Raw genomic sequence first — 17860 nt, forward strand, 5'->3', positions numbered from 1 at the left:
CTGGGAGAGAAGAGCACAAAGAAATCCGGTCAAGAATGAGTGGGAAAGCGTGGACCAGGCTCCCAAAAAGCAGTGCCCAGCTCTGTCCACGCAGCCCTAGAGGAGTCAGAGCCTTTCATTTCTTCTCCTATAAAACAAGGGTGGTCATTTCTCCCATCTCCCATCTTCATTTTACTTTTTTTTTTTTTTTGATCAATATCAAAGTCCTGGGCCAAAGGTGAAAATTCCCAGAGCCATTCAACAAGAATTTAAATACAGTTTGGGATTTGAGCAACTGAAATGGTTTTGACTGGTTTTGAATTCTAAAGCCTCCGTTCAGCGCCTGCCAAGCCTCTGCTGTGCTGTCAGAAGCCTGACAAAAGGCACCGCCCTGCATGCACAGCCCTGAGTCTCACCAGCCTTCAGGGCAGCCTCTCCAAACTGGCAGGGGAAGGAAGGATGAAGCCAGGGCCTGAGATGGGGTTTTCAGCTCCTTTCCTTAAAGACAAATCCAAAAACTTATCACAGAAAAAAGGGGCATTTGACCCTATGGATCTACAAGAAATTTTTAAAAAAGAAAACCCCAAGATATCCTGAAACTTAAACATAACTCTACCAACAATTCATTAGTGAAGTCACAACCCTTCTTTACGTCATTCCCTTCCCCAATAGGCAAATGGAATAAAACCTCCAAATTCATTGCAAGGATGTTGCATCAACAAGCACAGTTTTATGACAAGAAAGGAAAACTAAAGGAAATTACTAAGTTGTTAAAAAAAAAAAAAGCAGTAACATTCATAATGGATAAAGAAAAATAATTTAAAAATTGACCCTATCAGCCAAAAGGAAGCTGAGGCTGGGAGCCAGCAGGCTAGGATGTGGAGGAAAAAAGGTGGCAGCAGAGCAAAGCAGGGACAATGCCAACCTAACAGCAAGGAGAGCAATGCAAGGCCCAGCCAGAAGCTGGGGACACTGCTTCCTGGGCAAAGGAAAGAGGCTGCACCCCTGAGAATCAAAGATTTACAGATGCTGCAAGGAGGGAATTGCAATAACAGGATGGGAAATGATTAAGGCATGAGTAAGGACTCAAACACAGGCTGGGTCAGAGCTAGCAGAGGGCTGGCAGGGCTCCAGGAAAAGCTGCAAGCAGACACAGAGCAGGGAAAACCACAAGGAGAATTCCAAAGCTGTATTCCTGAGGGCTCACAAATATCTAAAACACCAAAGTGCAGTAAGAGTCAGTCATCCTCCATCAGCTTCAAGAGACAAAGAAAGAAGGGATCAGCAGAGACATCCTGGGGAGGGAGCCTGAGCAAAGAACCGAGGGATCAAGGCCTTTTCCCCATGTGCCCACAAAGGGGTTCAACACCTGGGGTGGATTCAGACACCTGCAGATATTCACCTCACACAGAAGTCAGGGCTGGATGCTCCAATCACAGCACCACAGCACAAAGAACAGACAAGAGCAAAAAGCTCTTCTTAAGGAAGAGGAAAAACCAGCCTTTCTGCAGCAGAGCTGGCGAGGAACAGCTGTCAGACAGGAGGCTGCAGCTTCCAGCTCTGTTTAGCATAAAATAGGGAGACAAGGAACTGAATCTGGAGGTGAGAAACATTGATCAGCCAGGTTCCTGTTATCTGTCAAGCCATCAGATGTGGCATCTCCCACCCACTCCATCTCATACTACACATTTTGCCCAGGGCTGGCTTTGATTTTACAGACAAACTTGATTTCTAACTCTTCTGCTGGCAGGTGATGTGCTCTAGCTAAAGATCTCCATCCATCACCTCCAGCCTGAAAGTTTGCCCTCTTCACAACATGACCTTACTCCTGGATTGACTCATTATTTGGTCCTACATTTTGGTTACAAGGTTTGATGGTGTAGTCAGGATTAAGCAGCCTGGGGCTGCTGGTGCTTCCACACAGCTGGCTGAATTATCCAGGAATGTGGATAAGAAGATAAAAAGACACAGGGAAGGATAAAACAGCAGTAGAGAAGAATTTAAGTAGGAAAAGGTGCCAGAAGAATAAAAGGATTTTACAGTTTTTCAATCTTCTGTTAGAGAGCCTCTCTGGATCCTTAACTTTGCAGCCAGAACCACCTAAACTTTAGGGAACAGTGAATTTAGTATGTTCCTCTATTTTGCTGCTCATCTTTGAGGAAACAGGAACTTCAGTTCATCCTCTCTCCACATCTCATTATCCCTAAAGATCAGCTGTCCACTCCCATCACAGGATATTGTGATTTTCTGCTTCTTCTCAGGACAACTGGATATTTTTACAATGGGGAGAGAAACAACAGGAAGTGTATTCCCACCACATGAATATTTCTGCCAGAAATCTTTACACAAACACATTTGCTTTCAACACACTAATGCTAAGCCCAAGTGAACTCCACAGGCTGCTAATCATGCTCCCCTTGGAACAGACAGATGCTTTTATCCTGAAATACAACCAGTTCATGGCCACACTCACTGGGGTCACAGATTCAAAAACTTCTCAAATGCCACTGGGACTCACAGCAGGTCCCCTGCCTGGCTGTGCCCATTGCATGCCAGCTGATGGGGAGGGTCTGATGGGCAAACTCATCCATCTGAAGTGCCAATGTCACAAGCTGCAGGCTGGCCACAGCCAGGGAAAGCTGCCTCAGCACACCCCTGCACATTCACCATCACACGGGGAAATAAGGATGAAGTGGAGTAGATTCTACTATAAATGCAGTTTGTCAGTACTACACAGATAAAAATAAACGTCTGGGATGCTTTTAAAGAAGTCTGTGCGTGCTGCTAGGGACAGATACTCCTTCTCTGTCACCAGTTTCTCCCCCACTTCAACACAAACATATGTGAGCAGATTTTTAGGAAGCTCTGAACACTGAGCTCTTCCAAATGACACCATCAGGTCATCTCCACCACCCAGAGCAATGCTGCCTGAGCCATCCTAGTCCCACATTAGTTCCTGGCGGAGTGATGCAGCTTTTATACTGCAGAAATATCCTTGGCCTGGGACACAGGCCAGTATCTCCACAGGGCACTGCCCTGCTCCATTAGCAATAACAACGTGCTCTGAGCTCCCATACAGAACCCTCAGCTTCCCAACAGGCTCTATTAGCAGAGCCCTCCTGAGAAACCTGTTTCCAGCTCTTCCAAAAAATCTGCTTCCAGCAGTAGAGGCTGACCACAGGCAGATATGTGGTGTAAGAAATGCATGAGCCATCCCTCTTCCCTGATACTGAAATCAGCCAGAATAGTCTTTAAGCTCTATCCAGAAACTTCAGGGGAACAGAAAATTTCTATTCTCTATGTGATTTATCATTCCTGTATTCCACCCCATATTACCTGTACAAGCTGTACATTTGCCTTCCAGCAAAACTTCATGGAAACGTGACTTTCTCCAGATACAATGTAAAGAAAACCCCATCTGCTCCTATTCTCTGTATTATTTATCATTCCTACTCCCCATATTACCTGCACAAGCTGTACATTTGCCTTCCTGCAAAACTTCATGGAAATGTGACTTTCCATGAAAGAAAACCTTCTTTACCATGTAAAAAGGTTACACTGTAAAGAAAACCTTCTTTTCATTCATACACTGTAAAGAAAAATTTCATTCATACACTGTAAAGAAAACCTTCTTTACATCTGCTCCTCTGGATACTCCAGTGCCACCAGCCCTGCTTATTTTGTTTTTATTTATTTTACAAGATATAACAGACAAACAAGCATTTTCTAGATCTCTGCTAGATTGTTCCTGCAGTCTTTCCATACCGGGATGAATGGTTCTGTCTGTTCCCACAACCAAGAAAAGCATCCCAGGAATGCACAACGTGAAACCCTGCTTCAAACGACCAAAATATTCTCTTCCCCATCTTTCCACCAGAAAAGGGCACAGCTGAATGTGAGTCACATGGGCTCAGATTCAGAAAGGGGAACTGTCTGGGGGTGATTTTATGATGATATTTTATGTACACATCTGCTTTATGCACACAAATGTCAGGGGTGTCTTTCAGAGGAGCCTGGGAAGGCGGGCTCCGTTCAATCGCTCTCTGCAGCGTGCTCCGGGGAATGGGAGTCACACAGGCTCGGATTCAGAAAGGGGAACTGTCTGGGGGTGACTTTAGGGTGACACTTTATGTACTCATCTGCTTTATGCCCAGAATGTCGGTGGTATCGTTAAGAGGGACGGGGTCGGAGCCTGGGACCGTGGGCTCGTTCAGTCGCTCCCTCCAGCGTGCTCCAGGAACGCTGCCTTGTTCCTCTTGTTGGATTGGGGTTTTTTTGCAAGCTTGAAGCAAGAAAGAGGTTTTCCCTTTCCTTCCCCTAGCCTGCAGGCTCTACTGGGAATCCTCCTTTTTGTTTGTTTGTTTTTTTCCCAGAGACTTCGGAGGAGCTGAACCACCACGAGAAAGGGCATTAAAATCCACCAACTTCGGCTGCTGCGAGGAGACCCACACCAGCAATTCAGCAGGTTTCCCATCTGCTCTGCTCCGGCCTGAACGCCTCTTCCTTCCCACAAAGGGACCCGTCACCATTTTCCAGGCCATGCAGTCAGCCCCTGGCTTCTTGCCCGGGTATTTTTGACTTTTTTTTGTTCTGCTGTGGGTGGGTAAGTTTCTGGGAGTTCATATCTAGCCTTTATTCAATCCTTTACGCTCCCTCCCAATTTTTTTTTTCATTAATAAACAGTTTTGGGGCTTTTTTTCCCTCTAGTATCAATTTCTCTCATTGGCAGAAGAAAAGGGTGTTACTGGAGGCCTTTACTCTTTAGAGAAAACACTCATTCCAGAGCGTAATCTCCTAAAATTTGTCTCCAAAACTGAGATGGGAACTGTTCTCAACTAAGTACAGATGTACAGCCAAGAAATACCTTCCACCAGGAGCAATACATCTGGATACACCTGGCCAGCACCATGGATAACTGCATCAGCAGCACCCATTAAAAACAAACAATTGGAGGTGGTGCTCAGAGTCAATTCTTTCATAAATGTGGTAGAGAAAAAAACACAAACCAAGGTCTGGAAGAAAAAGTCTTTGGCAATACAGCTTATCCACAGACAGCTCCTCTGCTTCATCCATCCCTCTTACCCTCAGGAAGGCACGCGAGCACTTGCCAGATGGAATAACATCTATTCAGGATGGCAGTAAGTGACAAAGCAGACACCCGGACCCAGCACACTCCCCAGAGGGAAGCCCTCATGGGTATACACAAAATAAGGATCTCTTCACCTCAACTTACTATTGTAAAATGCAGGCAAGCCCAGTGGGAAGAAATGCTGATGTCCAACTCCAGTTCAGAAGGCTGAATGATTTATTTATTATAACTATGCTATAATACATTAATATACTATATAAAGGAAGATACTAAAACCACAAACCTACTTGTTCTAACTACCATATCTATCTCACAACTCTGACCCTGAGAGTCCAGCCACAGGTGGACTGGATTGGCCATCCGGCTCAAACAATCCTCACCAGAATCCAACCAAGCAATCACCCCAGGTAAACAATTCTCCAAACACATTCCACATGGGAAAAACAAGGAGCAAAAATAGAAATTGTTTTCTCTTTCTTCTCTCTGTGCACCTCTATGAAAAATCCTGAGAGAGACAAGAATGTCCCTGTGACAACATACAACAACTGCAAGACACAGGAACGTGTTTCCAGACACCATCCTGAGTTGGCCTGAATCCCATCCTGTGCCTGGTGTTTCCTTCTGGCTGGATCTGGATGTAAAAAGTGTTTACCCAACGTGACACCTCGGGCAAGGCATGGGGATTTCACTGTAAGAGCAGACCCATGTAGAATTCCAGCCAGCTGTATCTGAATACTGCTCTAACACTTTGGTCTAGATTTAGGTTTCTAATTTTCTGAATTTGAAAATTCACGTGTAAGAAATTAAATTTGAATTTTTCAGTCAGAGATGCACAGACCTTTTTAGGGATGGGGCCCATAGGAAAAAAAGGTAAAGAACAGCATTTAAATATGAGACTGAGGGAAGTCAACATTATCATGTTGTCTGAAAGGTTAATGATAACAACAATGCAGAGAAGTAGGACAACACAGTTTTTTTAAATAATTTTGACTTATGCAAATAATCAGTGACTTCAGAGACAGCTATTTGGATAGGGAAAGGTTAGTACAAGAAGGTCTCTGTTTTTACCTATTCCAATCTGAGATTACTTTTTGAGAATCAATTGCTTGTGCCATTATTTAAACACTATTCCATCCTTCCTCATGTTCATGCTAAAGATGAGGAACACCAGGGTTTGGGATGCAGCACATTTGCAAGTGGAATTTCAGCCTTCTTCAGGGCTATCATGGCTCAATCTACACAAAAACTTTTTCTAGCCTCCAAGAGACTTCCAGGTTTCATCCTTGATCTCTGTCATTCTCTTCACAATCACTGGGTTTCATCCCCGATTTCTGTCAGAGCCTCTGCGACTCTGGGTGAGAGCAAACCCATCTTAGAACAGCCCTAGAGCCACCCCTGCTTCCCCTCTGAAAACACCACTTCAGCATCAGGCACTGTACGTGTTCAAAACAGCACGTGACGCTCAACATCTCCCTGAAAAGAAGATGCTAGAGAAGAAATTGATCCCCTGATCACCGGGGAGCTCTGCACTCAACTCAATAAGCACACAGAATAAAGGCAAGAAGCTTTCAGAGCCAAATCTGGTATTCCTTTATTAGGCCTTATATAAAACCTTTACTGGCCTAAAGAAACCGGGTTTTTTTTAAGTTATTTCTTGTTTCTGAGCATTTGGTTGCATCCTCCTCCATATTTCCAAGCCTTTCTCCACCTTCCCCACTCCCAGGAAAATGAGATTTTCAGGCAGCAAATCCCCATCTCCTGGAGTTCTTACTCCTGGATATATTACTGCCCGTGTCCCACAGCAGGGACAAGAGAAAGATTTGGTGCCCCAAGCTCACAGCACTGACCATGCTGCAAAGATGGCTTAGGGATTTCAAGAACAGAATTTTGCCTTGAACTCCAAATCCAAGGGCCAGACTTGAAGCGCTCAGTCTTGTGTGAAAGGGACAGGAAATGAATCCCATCAGAGACAGGATATGATAACGCCAAACTGCAGCTTTGCTGATAGAGACAGAGATTACGCTGAGAAGAAAAGTCAATTTTATCTTTTAATTCCTTAAGATGCTCCATCCGATCCAAGGTAATTGTGCCATTCCCTTCTCACTTCTCTCATTAGTTACTCCTGACAAGCCACCAGAAACACATTTCTGAAGCACGTGGCAGATTAGGAGTAAATCCTTGCACTTAACTGAAGTACAGAGGAAATGAAAGACACTCATTTTTAATTAAGGTCAGACTCCTCTTCCAAGAAAACCTTTCCTTTTCCCATAGAGGGAACGGAGACAGAGTACTGCTGGAATGAAAGGAGCATACTGCTCACAGTTACATGTAGGGAAAACCAGGGAATCCTGTCAGCCATCAGGTTTTTTCTCTCTTGAAGAATTCTCTCTTGGAGAATTCAAATAAGTTTTCATCCATAAAGCTCCATTGTCACTACATAATTTCCCTGACAAGTGTGAAGTGTTGTTAACCTCTGTAGAAGGTGTGTTTAGTCTTCTTGATCACTCAAGTTTTGTAATAATTAGCACAGAATGTCAAGAGAAAGCCTAGAGGACTTTTTATTTAAAAGCTTAGGTATTTTTAAAACTAATTCTAACCTCTGTGATAGACTAAACATCCTGTGATTTACTTCCAAAACAAGATTTTTTTTTTTTTAAAGGAACAATATGCAAAACCCTCCTATTGCACTAGAAAAACCACAATGCAAATCCTGAAGCAAAGTGCAGAAAAAGCTAAAGTACATTCAAGGAAGTAATCACATAACTTGTGGAGTAATTTATGGGCTGGATGAGCTTGTGCTTCTCACGCTGGCAAAATGCCTCCTGAGGACTGATACAGCAGATAGCAACAATCCTGTACTAATTGCAGAGCACAACTATCTCTGATTTGTGGGAAAAATCCTGGACATGGTCTTGGTTCTGCATGAGTTTCTGCTCCCTAGAGTTCATCCCTGGGAGCAGGGGACAGTGTCCCTGCAGAGATTCATTCAGGGCACGACACCAAAGCTGCAGGCTCACACGGGAAGGGAACAGAATGTACACAGAGGTTTCACAACTGCTGTCCTGCAGGTCAGTTCAGACTTGATTTATTGCCACTCTATTCCATTAGAGAAGGAGGCTTTGATAAAATCCAAGTTTGCTATTCACAGAAAGTCTTATTTGTCAAAAACAGCATCTGGAATAGAAACATGAGGAGAGCAAGCCAAGTGCAGGGGACACAATGGTACATGACATATATATTCCGTTATAATGGCTTGGTATTTTTCTACTGGAGAAACAATTTCTTTAATTACATATGAGCTATACAACAACCCAGCCATGCTATGCATGCTGTGCAGAGCTGCAGAAGGATCTGAACTTTTGGAACTTCCTAGCTTTTGACTGCTGATTTACCACAGCACTAAAGTTCACTCTGGCACTTTATCTGTTCCTAACTGGAGTTCAGATTAATACACATTTTAACTTGTGCACTTCTATAATCTAACCTCTGTCCTGAACTTTGATTATGAAACACCACCAGGACTTGAGTCCCTTCTGCAATCCTTTTTGTGATGGAGACCTGGTCATCCCAGGATGAAACAGAAGCCTTGCCCTGGGCCACTGTCACTGCAGGTGTAACATCTACAGAATCTCCTCAGAACAACCCCAGTGCAAACACCAAGGGAAACCCGACCCTGCCTCGCCACAAGCTGCCAAAACCTCAGGCGGGGATGCAGGATAGGAATCCACAGCCCTGCCCCTGCTGCAGCCCCTTTCCATTAGTTCTGAAACCACTTTACAAGACAGTTCATTCCAGCTTCAGCCTTTGCTGCCCAGGAAAGCCCCCAGCAGTTGCCAGTCCCGATTTATCCAAGCCAACCTTCTGCCCACGTACCTCCTGTGCCCTTTGCACAACTCTGACACCCTCCCATTGTGCCCAGCTCCCAGGAGACAGCTTTGCCCTTTGCCTGCCTTCTCTGTGCCATTTGGAGCAAGCAATGCTCTCCTTTGAGAAGTCCTGAGATAGGAGACTCACCAGTTCCTGGGTCATCTCAGCTGACCTTCTCCAAGCCTCCTCACTTGAACTCAGTCTGTTCTAGACATGGGCAACCCAAAGTGCATGCTGCATCCCAGGCAATCTCACCAGGCCAGGGACAAACTTTATGCCAAATACTATGAGCTAACATAATCTCATTCCTTCAAACAAAGCAACTGTGCAGATAAGTTTGAAGAATAATTAACCCACCTTTACACTCTGGGTGTTAAGATACAACAGGAGGGAAGCTGAAAAGTAAATACAGACTGTGGTAGAACCAGCTGGGTTGGAAGGGGCCTCTAAAGATCCAACCTCTAATCACCCATAGCTAAGATACAGCACTGGCAGCCAGCACTCCTGCTTCTTTCTTCCACAGGGGTCACTGATGTCCTGGCTACATACAGACAGATGGGAACAGTTCCAGTCTGTCAGCTGAGGGGGGCAGAGCAGGGCTTACACCGCTGGTACCTCTTGAAAGATCTGAGGTCACCAAACCAAAGACAGCCAGCAGCAGCAAACTCATTCTCCCTCTGGGACACCAAGGGCAAAGCCCATCCCTCTACCCACACAAGCATCCTGCTTCCTGTTGCTGTACTGATGGCAACAGAGCAGTGCTGGACACAGCTGCTCCCAGAAGCACCCTCCTCCTCCTCCCTGCTGATTCACCAGCCCAAACTCAGCCTTCCATTTAAGCAGATGACCTCTGGGCTATGTGCATTAATTGCTGCTTTCTCCTGAACCTCGCTACAAACACTGCCAGCCCTCGCTCACACTGACATATCCACACAGCTCCCACACAAGCAGTGGTGCAGACAAGAACAGCAAGCTGGAGAGTTTGCTTTCAGTCAGTATGTGTTAATCATGGAGTTTCTTAATTTACTGCCTGTAACCTCACTCATCTCACACAACAGGAATTTGGATAGCTCATGGACCTTAAAGTACAAGAAGGAACACATCTTATTCAAATTACACCCCTCTCATATTCAAATTACATCCCCATCAATGACCAAAATCATAATTTTGGCAAGTTATAATGCTGACAGATAAGGTCCAATATGATATGCTATCTCCTCCTGCCACACAGATCCTTTTTCTGCACACTTCACACCCTGCCTTGCAAAAGCCAAGTTTACTGTGGATTGCACCACATGGAGAGAGGCAAGCTCCCAGCTCAAAGCCTCTGGGCACCAAGCCACAGCAGCACCAGAGGATGGCTCCCTAGTATGGAATACATGGGGAGGTTGGGGATTGCAGTTTCTAGGGGGTGAGAAGATAAATCCCCACCCTGTGCAGTCAGATTGCACAGCAGGTGTGGAGACTCAACATGCCCACTCCAGCAGGACCTGTTTTGCTGGCAGGAACAGGAGAGGTTGCCACATCTGGGCCAGGCTGTCAATCCCAGCCTCCTTCCACAGCAGCAGAGACCCAGCGGGAGCTGGGGTGCTCCATGGCCTGGTTTCAATCAGCAGCTCTATCCAGACACTGCCATGCCATTGAGAAGCACACACAACCAGTCCAGGAGGTGTAGCTGCCAATAGCCAAAAGGAAAGGGTCTGGATAGACAGATCAGTGCTAAAAAGAAGATTTAATTGTTCATATCTCTGGAGATAAGAGCGATGCACTCAGCCTGCAAGCAGGTAGGCAGGACAGATGGAGCAGCCCACCATACTCCTGGAGTAGCACAGCACTACGTGTTCCAGCTGGAGCTTTAGAGTCACCACGTGTCCCTGGCTGCTCCTTCACTTCTCACAGAAACAGGCTCTTTCTATACCACTAGTGCAGGCAAAGCCACAATCATGATTTTGTACAGAGATCAAGATATAATCTCATCTAGCCAGGCAAGTACAGTGCCCTTACAAAAGCAGCCTCCCCACATCACAATGCAGAGCAGTGGCACAACATCTCCAACTCAAACTGGTTAGGTTTCAGCCAAAATGGAAAAGCAAAAACTGAGTTGTCACTTCTAACAATGGCAATCAAAGCTGCTGGCACCCTAAGGCAGAGTGCAACACAGCACTCTGTAAACCTGAATCATATGATCACCAAAAAGGACCATTTGACTTTGACATTTCCATGTAAGTCTGCTGAAAGTGCTCCTACACCTTCCCAGCACCTAGCCAATGTGCTCTGGGGAGATTCAGAGTAAAAAATGGAACAGTGCTTGCAGATGCTTCAGAAACATAAAGATTAAGCTTGCAGAAGGCATTGATATTGCCAGTGTCATTTACTAGAAATATACATAAATATATGTACACATATAAACAAAGTTTTCTTCTGGATGGGACTCAGCAAGTTCAAAAAGCTACTACACAGGCCCCAGTAAAAGCCCACATAAACAGACACATAAAAGAGTGAAAGGCAAAACATCCTTCCTCCAACAGGCATCCTCTCTCTCAGCAGCATATTCCACACAAGCCTGCATTTTTGTGTCTATTGTCCATCATTAAATCTCCATTAGGGATGGCTGGTGGATGGGTCATCAGCTAAACATGCCAAACTTACCAGCTGGGGAAAAAAAGAAAAAAAGTCCAGAGGAAAAAAAAGAAAAAAAATAAAAGGCACTTATGCAAGGCTGCAGACTGACCTACTCCAATTTCCATAGTAAGGATTTCAGTTATAAAACAAATAGCTAAATGTTACATATAGCCAAGGAGGAGGCTTTATTCACCAGGGCCAACTTCATGCTGATAGGAGCCACAGAGGTGGCACAGTACACGACATACAACAGCCAAATCCGAGGCTACAAAGCCCATTAAACACAAGTGGCGAGGCCTCTTTTCCTAGGGAAGGCTGTTCTGCAGCCAGGACAGTCCCTGCATCCAGGACAGGCACTTGCAGGTCATGAACGTGAGTGTTCACAAAGAATGGGAAAGTGTTGTTTGTTTCAACAGGCAGCTGCTTTTTGTGCCTGACAGGCTACTGAAAAGTTCCCAGTACTAATTACAGGACACAGAAGTTGTCGAAGCATGATGCAACAGACAAATAGGGGAGGAATATGCCAAAGGAAGAAAAAGACCAGATCAGCCAGAGAAATCCTTTGTCAGTGACTAGGTCAGAAGCTGGTACCTCAGGCTGGAAGCCTTTGCTGCCCCACCAGAGGATGTGTTGCAAAAGAAGTTCAGGCTGCAAAAGAAGTTCAGGCTGCAAAAGAAGTTCAGGCTGCAAAAGAAACTGTGTTGCTTTTTGTCAGTGAAACTCCTTTGTACAGAAACAAGCAGATAGCCAAGGTGGCAATGACAACAACAAAACAAAGGGGAAAACGTGCACTACAGAAAACAGTGCACACTGAGCCAGACTGGCCAAAGAGGCTGTGCAAATTCCTTCGTTGCTACGTTATTCTTTGAAAAATAAAAATCTTCAAACCTCTGTCTTGAATGACAGGTGAAGACAGATCCAGTCTGGAACAGACAGATGGATCAGATGACTTTTTGAAGTTTCTGTGAAATCTTTCCAGTGTAACCAATATTCATGTGGTCTTTACTACACTATGCAAGTTTATTCAGTAAAATAAAATAGAATTCATTTTGACCAAGAGCTCTGGCACAGGCAATACAATTTAATTTGCATTACCTTTTTAAAGGAAGCATGTGTGAAAGCACAGGAAAGGGATTTATAAGGAGCAAAAAGGGATTTAAAAGTTCCAAGATCCACATATCCAACATCTCCAGAGCATTTCATTCACAAACCTCAAAGGAGGTCAGAATTACAACATCCTTTTTGGACCTGGGAGAAACAGATAGCAAGAAACAATTTTTCTCAAGACTTCTGAAAAAACAGTGGCAGAGATGGCACCACAATCTCCCTGAATATCTAACCCATCAAAGCACTTGGGAAGTCCTTCTGAAGTATTTATTTTATAGACACACAGTATAAATATTTTCAAAAATAATCATTCGGCTTTCACAGGCACAAATGGAATTATCAAGGGAATCAACAGCAGAATTCAGAGCATAAACTCTCAAAATAAACCAAAGTTTAGATTCCCTTTGTGCTTCAGTGTACTGGGATGAGGAGATGGAGACTCCATGACAGGCTCAGAAACTGCAACATGGAATTTTGCCAGTCTGTGCCACATTCCTCTGCAACTATGCAGGTGATTAAACATTAGCTCAATATAAATAAATAAATGAAAGTATCACTTTACTTCAGTGCCAGTTCAAGTCAGCACCATATTTAATTCCATCATTCTGAAGTAAAAAAAAAAAAAAAGCAACAAAAATATGACAAAGTTGCCTTTATCTCTTCACACATCTTTCTTTGCTTCAACTGCATCTGAACCAGCCACTGCTGTTTTATAGACACAGTTTCACTTATTTAGACTGGGATAATAAAAACTGTACCACTGTATGGGAATGATTTCCAAAAAGTCTGATGCAGAAACATTGTAGTTTGCTGTAGGTTTTATTTAAAAGGGGTTTCAACAGGATTTTTATTCTGGAATAGGAGAAAGTATCAGTCACATGCACAGAAGTAATTTTTCCACAAGAAGAGCTACTGTACAATCATATAAAAGCAAGAAATTAAATCCAGCTATAGGAAGTGCATTTGCTTTGTCCTGATAGCATCACACTCAACAGAGCACACAGACTGCTCTCAGCAGAACAGGGAAAGGCTCCAAGAGCACGGGGGTGCTGCAGAAAGAGACTTTGTACAATGATACACTGAGAATTCTGTGTCTCCATCAGTGTCAGCCAAGGAGAAAGAGCTTCCATGTGGGATAAGATAGGAAGGATCCACATGGAGAAGACAGGAATGGAGCAGGACTCAAAAAAGACCAAGCCCAATTCCTTACTCTAACCTGGGCTTCATGGACAGTTCGTCTTTATTCAGCAACTTAAGTGTGGTTGTTTTAAAAAACTGACCAGTAAAACAAAGCCCAGGTCATGCTGGAGTCTGACATCACCAGTACTATCATCCAAGGTGCTCTCCCTGGCTAACAAGAACTGAGATTCTACCATAAATACCACAAGAACAGTGATAAAAGAATAACAGTCACAGGCTGATTACTGGGGGCATTTAAGTCAGCAACAGAGGAAAAAATAGTGCTCTCAACCCATGTCAGCAACTTCCTTGGTAATTCTTAGGCCCTTGGGAGATGGTGAAGAAAAGAGTCACAAAGTATTTATAAAAGGCATCCATGAAAAAACAGATCCCTCCATAAATATCTACAGGTATCTCTATAGATAAGTGCACACCAGTGTCTAACACAGGCTAGCAACAAGTCACATTCAGGTCTAGCTAGCCATACCCGGGCTTTCCCAGAGCTTTAAAAGTATCTAAACCTTGCCAGGCATTGTACTCTCTGCAAAGTGGTACCAACACCATGTACCTGGGGTATGGAACTCGCTTTATATACTGTCTCCTGTCCTCACCAGAATTATAAAACACCCTCTCAAGAAAAAAAAAAATTCCCCAAGTTTCATGGACAGAGGCAGCATTTTGATAAATAAAATCAACAGCCTCAATCAGGAGGTGGAACACATGCCGTGATCCATTTTAACCACCCAATAACACAATGGAAGAATCAACCTGGATGTCCTTTACAGAGCCACATCCCTTGGTCTGGGTTCTCCATCACTTCTTCTGCCAAACCAAAAAGCACAAGTGGGGATAAAGAGGAAACACACCAGGAACTGCTCCTTGCTAGAGTAGACTGTGGCAGCCTCCAAGGCTAGAGGAGCCCATACCAACCCTTGGCCTCAGTAGATAATCCCATCCATACTGATTCTAAGAGCATCTCCTGAAGAAACACAGGAGGTTTCCCTTAACTGAAGGCAGCCCCACATCTCTGCTCCTGGGATGACACACAGGCTCCAGCACAGCTTCTCCCTGCTGTGCTGCAGTGGCTGGTGCTAATGTTGTCACTTGTGCCTTGTCTCAGAGCTGAGCCTTTGAAGTCCTGTACTCCCAGGGATTTCTGGTAGGTAGTGACAACTTTCATGAGAACACAGCTGTTTGACGCAGACTCCCTCCTTCCTAATCCCTGGCAGGCTCTAACAGCAGGCAGGTAATTTCTTAAAATGCTGTATCTCAGACCCAGCTGTAAGATCAGGAGCTGCACTATGTTCAAAAGCATCACCACACCAGCAGTGACAGACCCGTGCTGATTAACGGGGCTCTCTCGGAGCACTGATGGGGAGAGGAATGCTGTTATCAGGCAGCTGGGCAGAGGCTAAGGCCAACAAGCCTAGCCAGGCACCCCAAATATAGCTCGGTCCACATGCAGACCAGTTCTTGAGTTGCAAGTCACCCTCAAGGAAACACTTCTAGCCAGCAGTAACGGATTGACTGGTAAAACTCGACATCCATTCCAGAAGGATGAGTTTCTGAGACAAGGTTTGTAGGCCTGTGAGACTGATGCTCAACAGAGCAGCAAATAACACTCGGTGCTGACACAGTGCTTTGTCTCCCAGTGCTTCCAAAACGCCGCTGCAGCCTGTCTGGATGCTGTGGAGATAACAACTCGTGCCTCTGCCTCCATCCCTGGATGCTGCCCCAAACACCCTTTGCTGTTTTGTGTCAGGAGATGCAAGGGGCAGAGCCCTCCTGCATCTGCCTGGCTGCTCATAGCCTGAGCACTATGCCAATGCCAGCAGCTCAACCTGGGCCTTCCTCAGAAGCACATCTTGCACCAGACAAAAAGCCCACATCAGATCCTGCAGGATGTGGTACATGGCAATATCTGGATCGTTAAACAAGAAAAACCGAGCGAGGACAGTGAGCCCAGCAGACAGTCAAGCTTCCCAAAGACAAAAGACAAATTTCCTCCCATCTCAAACCCAAAACTCGCTCGGCACCGAGACACGGTTGCTGACACCCGCTCCCACCTCCGTCTCCATGGCATCAGGCCGCTGCCTCCCGGGCCGCTCCAAGCGCGCGTTCGCCGTGAGCCAGGAGCGGCGAGCGCCCGCCCCGCACCCTGCCCGGGGCTCTCGGTGGGTGCGCGCCCCCGGCAGCCCCGCACCCCGCCCGAACCCCCCCCGCCGCCGGCGGTGCCGGTGCTGCCCGGCCGAGGAAGCCAGCGGGATGCCGGCCCGCCGAGGATGCTCGGTGCCTTTCCCAGCCCAAGGACAATGCCGAGCCGCCCATCGGCACCGAGCGGCGCATCCCCGCTGCCCGGGCTCCTCCCGCACCTTCTCCATTCATCCCTCCTTTGTTGTGCCGTGGCGCTGCTGTCCCTCCCGCTGTCCCCCTTACCCTGGGGCTGCCCGGCGGGGCAGGGGGCTCGGTGCCACCGCAGGATGCGAGCCCGGCCGGCAGCCGCCCTGCCACTCCCTGCGCGGCCGAGCGAGAGCCGGGAGGAGGGAGCGGGGAGCCGGGAGGAGGGAGCGGGGAGCCGGGAGGAGGGATCTGGGCGGCGGCTCGGAGCGGCGGGGGCGGAGGAGGATGCGGGGCCGGCACCGCCGCTCGCTGTCGCTCCCGGCTCACGGCCGGGCCCACACGAACAAAGGGGCCGGTCCGGGGCCGCCCCGCGCCGAAATCCTCCTGGTTGCCGGGCCCTGGCGCCTCCCGGAATCGGGTGGAAGGGTGGAAAGGCAGCGCGGAGGCTCCTCCTGGCTGCCCGCAGCCCCGAGCGCTCCTGCCCTAAAATCCGAAATAATCTTACATTCACCTTTTGCGCGCTGGAGCGGCCGCCTCCATCCCCGCGGCACCGGGAAGGAGGAGCTCTCCAGGCACACCTGAATTTAGGTGGTAGCGATTTTGATTGATACAAGAAGGGAAGGGCAGGAGGTGCTTCTAGTAAAAAAAAAAAAGGCGAGACCCCTAATTGGCCAGGATTTAACGGGGAACGCAGCAAAGAGAACACACCTGCAGCCTTGGAGACTGCATTCAAAGCAAGGATGGCCGGGCTGAGGTGGTGATCATCACCTGGCCTTCACCAGTTCCTGCTGTTCCCTCCCAGAGCCCTGCCTGGGCTGACATTGCACGGAGATACAACGGAGCAGGACCATACAATCACTTAGGTTGGAAAACCCCTTTAAGCTCATGGGGTCCACCACTACTCCATGTCCCCAGGTGCTAATTCTACACATCTGGTAAATCCCTCCAGAGACTGTGACTCCACCACCTCTCTAGGCAGCCTGTGCCAGGACTTCACAGCCCTTTTGATGAGGAAATTTTCCATAATATCCAATCCAAACCTCCCCTGGTGGTACTAGAGGCTGTTTCCTCTTGTCTTGTCCCTTGTACCCTGGGAGCAAGCCTGACCCCACCTGGCTGCACCCTCCTGTCAGACAGTTGTGGGCAGTGAGAAGGTCCTTCCTGAGCCTCCTTTTCTCCAGGAAAAGGAGCATCCCCAGCTCCCTCAGCCACTCCTCATCAGACTCCTGTGCCAGACCCTTTGCAGCTCTCCTGCTTTCTCTGTACATGTTCCAGCACCTGTCTAGTGCCTGTGCCCTCAAACTGCACCCCTAATTTATAGACAGGAGTGGAAGTGCTTTGCACAAGGGCCATAACTCTACTCAGTGTACTTTACTACTTCTACAGACACCCACATCACCCAAGGGGCAGCCCAGGATATTTTGCACATCAGATGCTATGGTGGAAAGCCCCGGAGTATGCAGAACCAGAGGAAGCTCCCACCCAGCAGCAATCCCCAGATTTGTTGCTGTGACACTGCTCTGTTTTGCCTCTGGGAGCCCAAAAAAGCAGAGATAGAAATGAAGGAGGTGCAGGCACCAAAGCAGAGAAGAATGGAGCTGAGGTCAACTGAGCATCACCCAGAATATAAGATTTGACAGTCCTGGCTTTAGCGAGATGATCCAGTCCCAGGAGGCA

The sequence above is a fragment of the Anomalospiza imberbis genome, chromosome 20 (assembly GCF_031753505.1).
Source record: "Anomalospiza imberbis isolate Cuckoo-Finch-1a 21T00152 chromosome 20, ASM3175350v1, whole genome shotgun sequence".
In the NCBI taxonomy this organism is placed as follows: Eukaryota; Metazoa; Chordata; class Aves; order Passeriformes; family Viduidae; genus Anomalospiza; species Anomalospiza imberbis.